Raw genomic sequence first — 11,607 nt, 5'->3', positions numbered from 1 at the left:
CGTTCCCCTCACAGCTCTGTAGGCAAGCACCATGGTCTTGTAGCAGATGCGAGCTTCAACTGGAAGCCAGTGGAGTGTGCGGAGGTGCGGGGTGACGTGAGATAACTTGGGAAGGTTGAACACCAGACGGGCTGCGGTGTTCTGGATGAGTTGTAGGGGTTTAATGGCACAGGCAGGGAGCCCCGCCAACAGCGAGTTGCAGTAATCCAGACGGGAGATGACAAGTTATTTTCTTGCCTGTTTGGCCCTGTCCGGGGGTATCATCGGATGGGGCCACAGTGTCTTCTGATCCCTCCTGTCTCAGCCTCCAGTATTTATGCTGCAGTAGTTTATGTTTCGGGGGGCTAGGGTCAGTCTGTTACATCTGGAGTATTTCTCTTGTCTTATCCGGTGTCCTGTGTGAATTTAAATATGCTCTCTCTAATTCTCTCTTTCTTTCTTTCTCTCGGAGGACCTGAGCCCTAGGACCATGCCGCAGGACTACCTGGCATGATGACTCCTTGCTGTCCCCAGTCCACCTGGCCGTGCTGCTGCTCCACTTTCAACTGTTCTGCCTGCGGCTATGGAACCCTGACCTGTTCACCGGACGTGCTTGTTGCACCCTCGACAACTACTATGATTATTATTATTTGACCATGCTGGTCATTTATGAACATTTTAACATCTTGACCATGTTCTGTTATAATATCTACCCGGCACAGCCAGAAGAGGACTGGCCACCCCTCATAGCCTGGTTCCTCTCTAGGTTTCTTCCTAGGTTTTTGGCCTTTCTAGGAAGTTTTTCCTAGGGAGTTTTTCCTAGCCACCGTGCTTCTTTCACATGCATTGCTTGCTGTTTGGGGTTTTAGGCTGGGTTTTTGTACAGCACTTTGAGATATCAGCTGATGTACGAAGGGCTATATAAATACATTTGATTTGAAGTGCCTGGATTAGGACCTGCGCCGCTTCCTGTGTGAGGCAGGGTCGTACTCTGCGAATGTTGTCCTGTTTCATCACAGCAAGGGAATATAAACCCAAAATCTTTGGATAGACTAATTTAGACAGGGATGATCTGATCACCTTGAACTTAAGACTATATTTAAAGTAGTATCTCCAGTAGTACTATTACATTTAAACCTAGAGGACTCACTGACTGGGTTTAGTTCGGGTGGGCACTCCAGTCCTCGGGGGCCTGATTGGTGTCACAGTTTTGCCCCAGCCCCAGCTAACACACTTAACTCCAATAATCAACGAATCATGATCTTCAGTTTAGAATGCAATTAGTTGAATCAGCTGTGTTTGCTAGGGATGGAGAAAAAGTGTGACAACTATCAGGCCCCGAGGACTGGAGTTGCCCACCCCTGCCCGGGCCGGGCGGGCGTGGATGGAACTAAACCCACAGTCAGTGACTCCTCTGAGGGGCTAAACCCCCTTATGGAGCTGGGCCCGTGTGTAGTGGATAGCAGAAAAGAGGAAAACCTCTCAGTGTTATTGATGTTTGACAAAGAATAATCTCCCTTCATGTGTGAAGCTGGGATATGTGAGATACCAGGTGGGAGCTTTCACATCCAAGCCATTGTTTTTCTGGAATTGCAAAAGGTATAGCCATGTATCAAATGTGTGCTGAAGCAATGTTGAAGAATCTGAAGATGTACAGTGCTGCAATTGTGCTGGAAATCAAGTTCTCAATTCCCTGGAGTGCCCGGTTAGGGTAAAGGAGTATGAAGTGGCAAGGGTCTGGGCAGCAGGTCTCCTACACGGAGGCACACAAAAGAGTTGAAAGAGCGAGTGGAGCTGAAGATATGGCGGTGGATACCCCGCAGCCTGTGGAAATTCAGTGTCGTTCCAACAGTTGAGGGAAACTGATATGCTGAATGGGAAGAAGGTGGATTTTGTGGCGTTTATTGCGCATGTGATTAATTGTACTGCCCAAACTAACAAGAATGAAAAGAAACTGGCCATAATTGTAACAATATGAGTAGTGTTCTGCTGGTTCAGGTTTTGATTCAGGCTCTGCTGGTTCAGGCTCTGCAGGTTCAAGCTCTGCTGGTTCAGATTTAGCTTAAGGCTCTGATTCAGGCTCTACTGGTGATATAGGCTCCCCAGGTTCAGGATCCTCAGGCTCTGCTGGTTGTTCAGATGAGCTGCTCTGTCGTAGTCTATTGTCTATCAATGATGTTCTGAATGTTCCGGACTGGGGAAGTTTATACTGATTACCCCCAAGCAGTCGGAAAGTTCACTATGAGCTTATTGAGCTGATCATTAACAACTCTGGCCACAGCTTCAGGGCCTTTTAAAATGCCTGTGGAGGTGTCGGTCAGTAAAATTGCATAAGTACTTGTGATCTTTGATTCTGGCTCTGGTTCAGGCTCTGCTCGTTCAGGTTTTGATTCAGGCTCTGGTGGTACAGTGAAATTGCACGAGCAAATTTTTATTTGAGCTTCTTTGAGATGTTTTATAATCTTTTTCATCTTGTGTTCAATGTCTTTGAACCAGCCATCCTTGTGACGAAAGTGTCATGGTTAAGGGTTCCAACATTGAAATTGGTACTCTGCACAAAGACTATCTTGCTTCTCGCCTCTCGCATGTAGGGAAACCAACATGTAACAATTGCTTAACAGTATGTGCTACTGTATGTTTAAGCTTAAATGAAAATCGCACAACTGAATAATTTAGGAAAATAATGCCTGCTTGTATTTTGTAAATAAAAACGTACAAAAAATGTATCACCTTGAGTAAATATTGATATGTGAAATTTGTCCAATGAGCTCAATATGAATGAAATACATCAATAGTACAATAGACTTACATATCGGCCATATATCCTGCCTATAGTTTACTAGGGTGCACCCAACTATCTTAATCTGAAGGTCTCTCCGATTTCAATGTTCAAAGTTCAATAGCAATACAATAAACATGAATCCACAGAAAAACCACAACCCAATTCACAAATACTGACTCCATGACATGGAATCAAATGTGAGTGACTGTGCCTATCAATAAACACTGTAAGGTGTTTAAGTGTAGCATGTGCTTATAACAATCCCACATCAATGTATGATGCAAACAGGATCATATATATATATATATACCATGAGTACCTTTAAATATAACCATTAATATAGTGCTTAGCTTTAATCTCTTACAGGAATAATAAAATAAAACTTAGTCAAAATGCTTTACACTTTAACTGCAGCACTAGGCTCACATGGACTGAACAATAACTAGCCAGGGCAATGCAAAGGACTTTACACAACTAACGTATAGCACCAGGCTCACGTGGACTGAACAATAGACTAGCCTGGGCAAATGAAAAGAACTAGTGCTTACACCTACATGTCATTTCTTATAAAGTCATCTAAAACATAAGTGTACCAAAATGGATTATGATACTAGTTAATCACATTTTTAAAAAGTATGAAAACTAAAAAAGTTCGCCATGCATAATTAGCATGATCACTAACGTTTGCTATTTCAATTGATCGAATACTGAGCTAGCCTAAATGTTAAAGGCTTGTGCGTATGCTTGGTTCAGTATAAACACGCACAAAATGCTAGCAATAGTTTAGCTAGCCTAATCGCTAGCAGGTCGTTTTCCTTATGAAAACTCTCCAAATCCTGGCGTCAATCTTTCCCTCAATCCCTTCACAGCATGTTTGTATTGATAAGTGAGTGTTAATATCGAGTTCTCTCTTTTTAGTTCAGTTTTATACAACTTTTCAACAATTTGAAACTTAGTTTTTCTTCCTGGAATGGCGTTAGCACTACACGTTCCGTTCTATCTGTCTTTTTTAGCATGTTGACGCCAACTCCTCAGTAAGGAAAGTAGCTATTGGCTGTCCTAGAAGTCTCTAAATGACGTCATCGGCCAATTTGCATAATTGGCGCATGTAAACGTGATGGACGCTGAAGGAGAGAGGAATAACGTCGTGTGAGAGACAAGAAGTGAGTAAGAAACACCCTAAATGTGTTTAGAACTACAAATTAACTTTCTTCTGTCGATTCTTCTTTTTTTTAATGTCACAATTCCAACCCCCCTCCTTTATCTGGACTTGGGACCGGCAAAAGTGACCCAAAAGAGAAACTCTGGCAGAGTTACTTAGTTTTTTATTTAATTTTTTTTTTATTTATTTAAACTTTAGTTATCATAATTTGGTTTGGTTTTAACCTTATGGTCCACTTAGGAGCCTACAACAAGTCACAGTAAAACATTAACATTTTTAACCATAACATTTTTTTACATTTTTTTGTAAACAATCTCAATGGACCAAAAAGAGACAATAGAAAAAACTGTCAATGATAATGTGAGAAAATTATGGTAACTAGTCTGGCCCTAATTCAGGTTAATTGTTGTTGTTTTTTAATGTAAGCCAGGGCGGGATCAGCCAGCGGCGGCTTCCCGCATGCGCGATTCATTTGCAGTCTGGACGCGGAGGGGTGAACATATCCTGCTTTGACTGCTGCGCGAGGACTGTGAATGCTTTGGGACACGGGGTGGGCCCACGGCAGCACCCACTGCTCGTTGAGGAGAGTAAGAACGATACGTGCTTTCACGTCAGAGTCTCCAATAACACCAGAAAAAGTCGCAGATTTGTCGCTAGTCGCTTTTTTGGAAATGTGTCACTAGAGGGGTCTGAATACTCGCTAAATATAGTGACAAAGTCGCTAAGTTGGCAACACTGCCAACTGGTGTACAACGTGAGGTTAGGAGAGGGACTTAGAGAATATTGAGTTTTGATTGGCTTAAAATAAACTGCTCGTCATGCAGCTTCTGACAGCTGATTTGTAATAGCTGTCAACTTAAACATATCGATAGCAATATAGTATAATATGATTGGTTACTGGAATCTCACAAGTAAGATAAGTATTCAACATTAGTTGACCTGCGTTACAAACGACTTCAACCATACTTTTTCTTTCGATTCCTTAATCAATTGCTTGATAGATTTTTCCAGCTTTCTTCATGCTCTTGTCCCTTGCAGTGTCACTCTGAAAAGCACAGTCTCACTGTCATGTTTGCTCAAGAACTCCCACAGAATGTTCAGGACCTCATGGAAATTGGTATGTTTTATATGCCCATCCATAACATCAAGGGTGTTATGGAAAATACTGGCCTCTACACGTATATCGAAGTATCGCAATCCTGCTTTCAGCTGGTTCTCCAAGGTCCAAGCCTGACACTGTATAAGTGGTCCACCGTACAGAGTTAGGCTCTCATGAGTTCCGGGGATAGTGAGAAATCGAAGGAGTTTGTAATCAAGTATATATGCCACGATGAACCACAAGCAGTTGTGAAAATCCTGAAAGGGAAGAGACAGAAAATCACATTTCTATCAACCTACATTAATATCATGATGATGTCATTTTATTTTATATGACTAACTCCATGTGGAAAAAGAAAAGTATGCAAGTAGGTAACTCTGACTTACAAAGAGAGAAGACATAGGCATAGAGGGAAGCCCATGGTTGTGGTATTTCCAAAAAAGCCAGTCTGTGAAAGGAAAGAGTGGATATGGTGTTGTGGAAATTCTTACACAGGGACACTCAAAGTCAATCTTAAATGAATCATTGTTTATTGTCAGCGCGCTGGAGAGGTTCCAGCAAACTTGATGCACCTCTGTCTGTCAGGAGCTCTAATGTGGCAGTCTCGTTTAGTTCTCTTTTATAAACTGGGTAGTTGGAGCCCTGAATTCTGATTGTCTGACAGCCATGGTATATCAGACCGTATACCACGTACAGTTGAAGTCGGAAGTTTACATACACTTAGGTTGGAGTCATTAAAACTCGTTTTACAATCACTCCACAAATTTCTTGTTAACAAACTATAGTTTTGGCAAGTCGATTAGGACATCTTGTCACGCCCTGACCTGAGAGAGACGGTTTGTTTCTCTATGTGGTTAGGTCAGGGTGTGGGGTGGGCATTCTATGGAGTCTATTTCTTTGTGTTGAGCCGAGTAAGGTTCCTAATCAGAGGCAGCTGTCTATCGTTGTCTCTGATTAGGAATCATACTTAGGCAGCCTTTCCCCACCTGTAGTTGTGGGATCTTATTTTTGTTCTGCTTGTTAAGCATGCAAGACGTGACGGTCGTTATCATTGTTTATTATTTTGTTTGTAGTGTTCTGATTTAAAATAAATACAAAGATGAACACTCACCACGCTGCACCTTTGTCTACTCCTTTTGACGGTCGTGACAGAAGATCCCACCACCAAAGGACCAAGCAGCGTGGGCCGATGGACTGGACCTGGGAGGAAATCCTGGATGGGGCAGGACCCTGGACAAGGCCTGGGGAGTATCGCCGCCCGCAGGAGGAAATAGAGGCAGCGAAAGCGGAACGGCGATACTGGGAGGAACAGGCAAGGAAACAGCGGGAAGCCTGAGAGGCAGCAGCAAAAAATATTTTTTGGGGGGCACACAGGGAGATTGGCGAAGTCGGGGTTGAGACCTGAGCCAACTCCCCGTGCTTACCGTGGGGAGCGAGTGACCGAGCAAGCACTATGATATGCGGTGACACAGTGCGCACTCACAGCCCGGTGCGCTCGGTGCAAGCTCCTCACCGTTGCCGTGCTAGAGTTGGCCGTCAGCCAGGAAGAAGTGCGCCGGCTCAGCATATCTGGTCTCCAGTGCGTCTCTACAGCCCAGGTTATCCTGTGCCTGCTTTACGCACGGTACCCCCCGTTCACCAGCACAGCCCAGTTCGTCCTGTACCAGCGCCCCGCCCTTGCTGGGCTAAAATAACCATCCAGCCAGGACGGGGTGGACCAGCCCTAAGCTCCAGACCTCCAGTGCGCCTCCACGGCCCAGTATACCCTGTGCCTGCTCTGCGCACCCAGTCTCCTGTGCGTCTCCCCAGTCCGGTGAGACCGGTTCCAGCTCCACGTAGGAAGCCTCCAGTGATGATCAATGGTCTGAAGCCTCCAGTGATGATCCATGGCCTGGAGCCTATAGTGATAATCCATGGCACGAAGCCTCCAGTGATGATCCATGGCCTGGAGCCTGTAGGGATGATCCATGGCACGAAGCCTCCAATGATGATCCGTGGCCCGGACCCTGTAGGGATGATCCATGGCACGAAGCCTCCAGTGATGATCCATGGCACAAAGCCTCCAGTGATGATCCATGGCGCGGAACCTGTAGCGATGATCCATGGCACGGAGCCTGCAGCGACGGTCCCTAGTCCGGAACCTACAGAGACGCTCTCCAGTCCGGAGCCTCCAGCGACGCTCTCCAGTCCGGAGCCTCCAGCGACGCTCCCCAGCCCAGAATCTTCAGCGGCAGTCCATAGCCCGGAGTCTTCAACGGCGGTCCATAGCCCGGAGTCTTCAGCGACGGTCCGCAGCCCGGAATCTTCAGCGGCGGTCCGCAACCCGGAGTCTTCAACGGCGGTCCGCAGCCCCGGAATATTCAGCGGCGGTCCGCAACCCGGAGTCTTCAACGGCGGTCCGCAGCCCCGCAGTCTTCAACGGCGGTCCGCAGCCCCGGAGTCTTCAACGGCGGTCCGCAGCCCCGGAGTCTTCAGCGGCGGTCCGCAGCCCCGGAGTCTTCAGCGGCGGTCCGCAGCCCCGGAGTCTTCACGGCGGTCCGCAGCCCGGAGTCTTCAGCGGCGGTCCGCAGCCCGGAGTCTTCAGCGGCGGTCTGCAGCCCGGAGTCTTCAGCGGTCTGCAGTCCGGAGTCAATAAGGCTCCTCGGGGATTTGTGATATATGACCAATATACCACGGCTAAGAGCTGTGTCCAGGCATTCCGCGTTGCGTCGTGCGCAAGAATAGCCCTTAGCGATGGTATATTGGCCATATACCACACCACCTTGGGAATTATTGATTAAATATACTCCAGTCAAGTCATATTTGCATGATTTAGCTTATTCATAATTAATTCATCATTAACGTTTGCTTCATTCATGTGACCGACCAATACTGGGTCATGCATGTGACATACCAATACCTCATGAGGCTTCTTCTCTCTAAGCTGAAACCTTGAAACTGAGATATCCCTTTCTCTAAACAAGGTTCTGGGTGTACTGCCAAATTGCAGACACTGATAGTGAGGATTTGTTCAATCTTACTTCCCTAACTCCTATTTAAAGTAAGGGAAATCAACACAAAAAAACAGACACCATTTCAAACCCTTCATTCTGGGTTGAACAAGCTGATTTACGCAATTCTTTTAGCATTGCCAATTTTCTCTACGTCTCTAGAGATCTTCCGAATTAGGTCTCGGGCACATGCATATTGACTTTCACAGGGAAGAGAGAGAGAGAACGCGTTATAACAGTTTCACACCAACCTTGACAAGAATGATATTGTGGCAAGGTTAGCCCAAGCTACAATCTAGTGTCTCTCCTCACATTTTAGAGGCATAGCTCTGTCTCTAGAAGCCTTGCCTTTCCAAATCATAATTATAACTATTGATACATTTTCCAACCCAAATTTAGAATGACAGTCCTTAGTGCTTCACGTCAGTGCTATCACTTTAATTTAAGACCCTCAATTTAGCACACACCGATACTGGCAGAATGTACATTTACAATGACATACAGTATATTCATCTTATATTTCTAGCATGAACTATTCTCATCACTTATGGTAATGACAGATTTGTATCTTAATGCATTCTTAGTCTAAATTACTATACATTTTGTAGTGTACAGACTTCCACAATCAACCTGATACCCCAAATAAACTATTTTGGATAAGCCTAAATCAATTACGGGCACGGTTGACCACCCCCCTCCGTTCCAGCACTCATCCTTCTGGCGTTTCTTCATGTTCCTCTTCAGATAGTGTTTCAGTTCGTCCTTTTCATGGCACATGTTCAAAGTGGATAGCCCTTGTCTCTCACCTGTCCTTTACAGTCCATTATGTCTTGTCCATTTTCCTACCAGTACACCAGCAGCGTGAGAGAAGCTTGGATGGGATCTCTCTCCATGCTCACTCCACGTGGACTCATGTTGCACTCCTGAGAGAAAAGGCATGAGGGAAAAGGCAGTTGATAGCTTCGACTGGATGCTATGTACAATGTTGCTGGCTCGGACTCAGGTCTCACGGTAGAAGTGGTGAACGCCATTGTCGCCATTACTTCAGCCGGTTAGGCGGGTTGAGGTTCACACTGTTCTTGGTCAAATTATCCCTTCCATGCCTCTAGACACCATCTGTGGTCATGTTCATCATAACCTCAAGAGAGGACAGACCAGAACAACAATTTAGTTTAGGGCATTTCTAATTCAGGAAATCCAGACAAATTATTTACTGTATGACAAATTATTACTACTACCAGATTCAGGAAATCCAGACAAATGAATTACTGTATGGCAAATTCTGAATACAGATTTCTAAAACAAATGTCAAAGAGGATAACAACACACCACACAGTTGAACACCCCCCCCCCACTCCTAAATTGGCTTATACTCCCCTATCATTTTTCCGATCTCACTGCAGAGTTACAGGTCAGGGAGTTAGGGAGAAATCCTTAGGGAGAAATCCAGACCATCCAGCAGACCCATTCTGGTGAGATTTGTTATTGAAACAAGGCAGAAACAAAGAAAAGGAAACAACAGAAATACACATATCACATAAAGTGGGGAAAACTTCAATCCATTTGGAGTAGCTGTCAACCATTACCAACATATATTTTTTCCTTTTACAGGGAGGCATGTGAAGAAAATCAATATTTATCAAATAGCACCAGGTGACTGGTAATTCCCCCTTTGGAACCTTGACTCACATCGTGATTCATGCGTCCAGAAAAACAACACTGCCTGTTAAATCAAAAATATACAAATCAGAATAACAAATCAAATTACAATTATAACTCTTGATAACTCCATAAGGAAATAATTGTATTCCATAAGGTAATGCTAAAATAGACTAGAGACAGGTGTCCCTCATTCAGGGGCAGCGCTCTCTCTTTCTGTCCTTCTCGTGGTCCGAATCACACATAGGACTATTGATAAATTATGAACTTCTTCTTAATTATTAGTGTTTACATAGCCCCATTTAAATCTCACCCAATGTCTTCAGTCTTTCTAGTAAGGGTGATAAGGCTTCACCATTCAAACAGTTTTAGAAACTTTAGGGTGTTTTCTATCCAAATCAAATAATTATATGCATATTCTAGTTTCTGGACAGGAGTAATAACCAGATTAAATCGGGTACGTTTTTTATCCGGCCGTGAAAATACTGCCCCCTATCCTAAACAGGTTAAAGCTGAATAGGCACCTTCTAAAGTAAACAAGCCCCTCTCTTGTAATCATTGTCATTGTGACCTGTTGCATTGACATACAATTCTGTACAAACTGTCCCAGGGACATAAACGTTGTCAAAATATAAAACCTGTTGTTTTAACAAATTTGCTAGGACCTTCAAAAAGTTGGTGCTGGCTTATCAGCTTAATATACTGTACTAAAAACATTTACTTGGATCTAATTCAATTCTGGACACCATTCCACGTAATGGAAACATGTTATTGTTTTAGATGACATTACCTTCTTACTTAAATCCCTGGTGCTACCCAAACTATAAAATTGAGAAATAAATTGTAAAAAACGTGTCTTATTCAATTATTCACTTCTGTCACAGATTTCCCCACTGTGTCTCTTACAGCCTGTTTGAGTTCAGTGTGTACTGGCGGGTATCTATTGTTCCGTAGGAGGCTTATCTTAAATCACAAACAACAGATGATTTAAACACGAAAGCAATGGACCAGTCCTTGAAGAGTGAGCATCCTCTAATTGTCACGCCTGCTCCCGCTCCTCTCTGGTGCCTGGCTGCCCATCATTATGCACATCTGTCACCATCATTATGCGCATCAGCGTTCTTTTGACTCACCTGGACTCCATTACCTTGTTGATTGCCCCTCTTATATCTGTCTGTTCCTCGGTTAGATCCCTGTGTCAGCATTATTGTCGTTTCGTTTGCCCTTGTCCAGACGATGTCCGTATTCTGTTTCTGTCCGTGTTTCTTTAAACGTTCACTCCCTGTACTTACTTCTCGTCTCCAGCGTTGGTATTTACAGTAATTTAATATCCGTCCCAATGCTCAATCTTCTTCAAATTACTAAGATATTGCATTATTAGAATGCTATCTGAAAGCCAATTACCATTCACTTTGTTACTTTCACTAGTCTCCATAATTTGTTTCCTTCAACTAAAACTCTTTCCAGTAGAAAAAAATAACATTCTCAATCACTACTCCTAATACACACAGATCACTCTCAAACAATGTTCTGCTTTTACCCCTATTAAGGTTTAAAAGAAAAGAAAACAAACATGATACATTTCTCCATATTGGAAGGCATTGTTTTAATTTTAGCCAACCCTAACAATGATATATATTTATTTCAAATTTTTGTTGGATATTCACTTTCTGCTTCACACTTATTAAATGTACATATGTAATATGTCGAATTTATAAAATACCTCAGCCAATTCAGAAGGGGAAAGATAGGCAGTGCTAGGCAAGTTAAAATAACTGTTTATCAGTCCACTGTCATTGGCATGTTCTATCCATAATATTTCTGGCACTGAGACAAAATAGTCTGGGAGTCAGTGTCAGACCCCTACTCCTCCTGGTGGAGTGGTTCAATTTGCATGCTTACTCATTGGTGTAATATCTCATAGTTTGGGATATCA

The sequence above is a fragment of the Salmo trutta genome, chromosome 36, assembly GCF_901001165.1.
Source record: "Salmo trutta chromosome 36, fSalTru1.1, whole genome shotgun sequence".
Taxonomy (NCBI): domain Eukaryota; kingdom Metazoa; phylum Chordata; class Actinopteri; order Salmoniformes; family Salmonidae; genus Salmo; species Salmo trutta.
The sequence above is the reverse complement of the archived record's forward strand: the minus strand, read 5'-3'. Positions refer to the sequence as shown.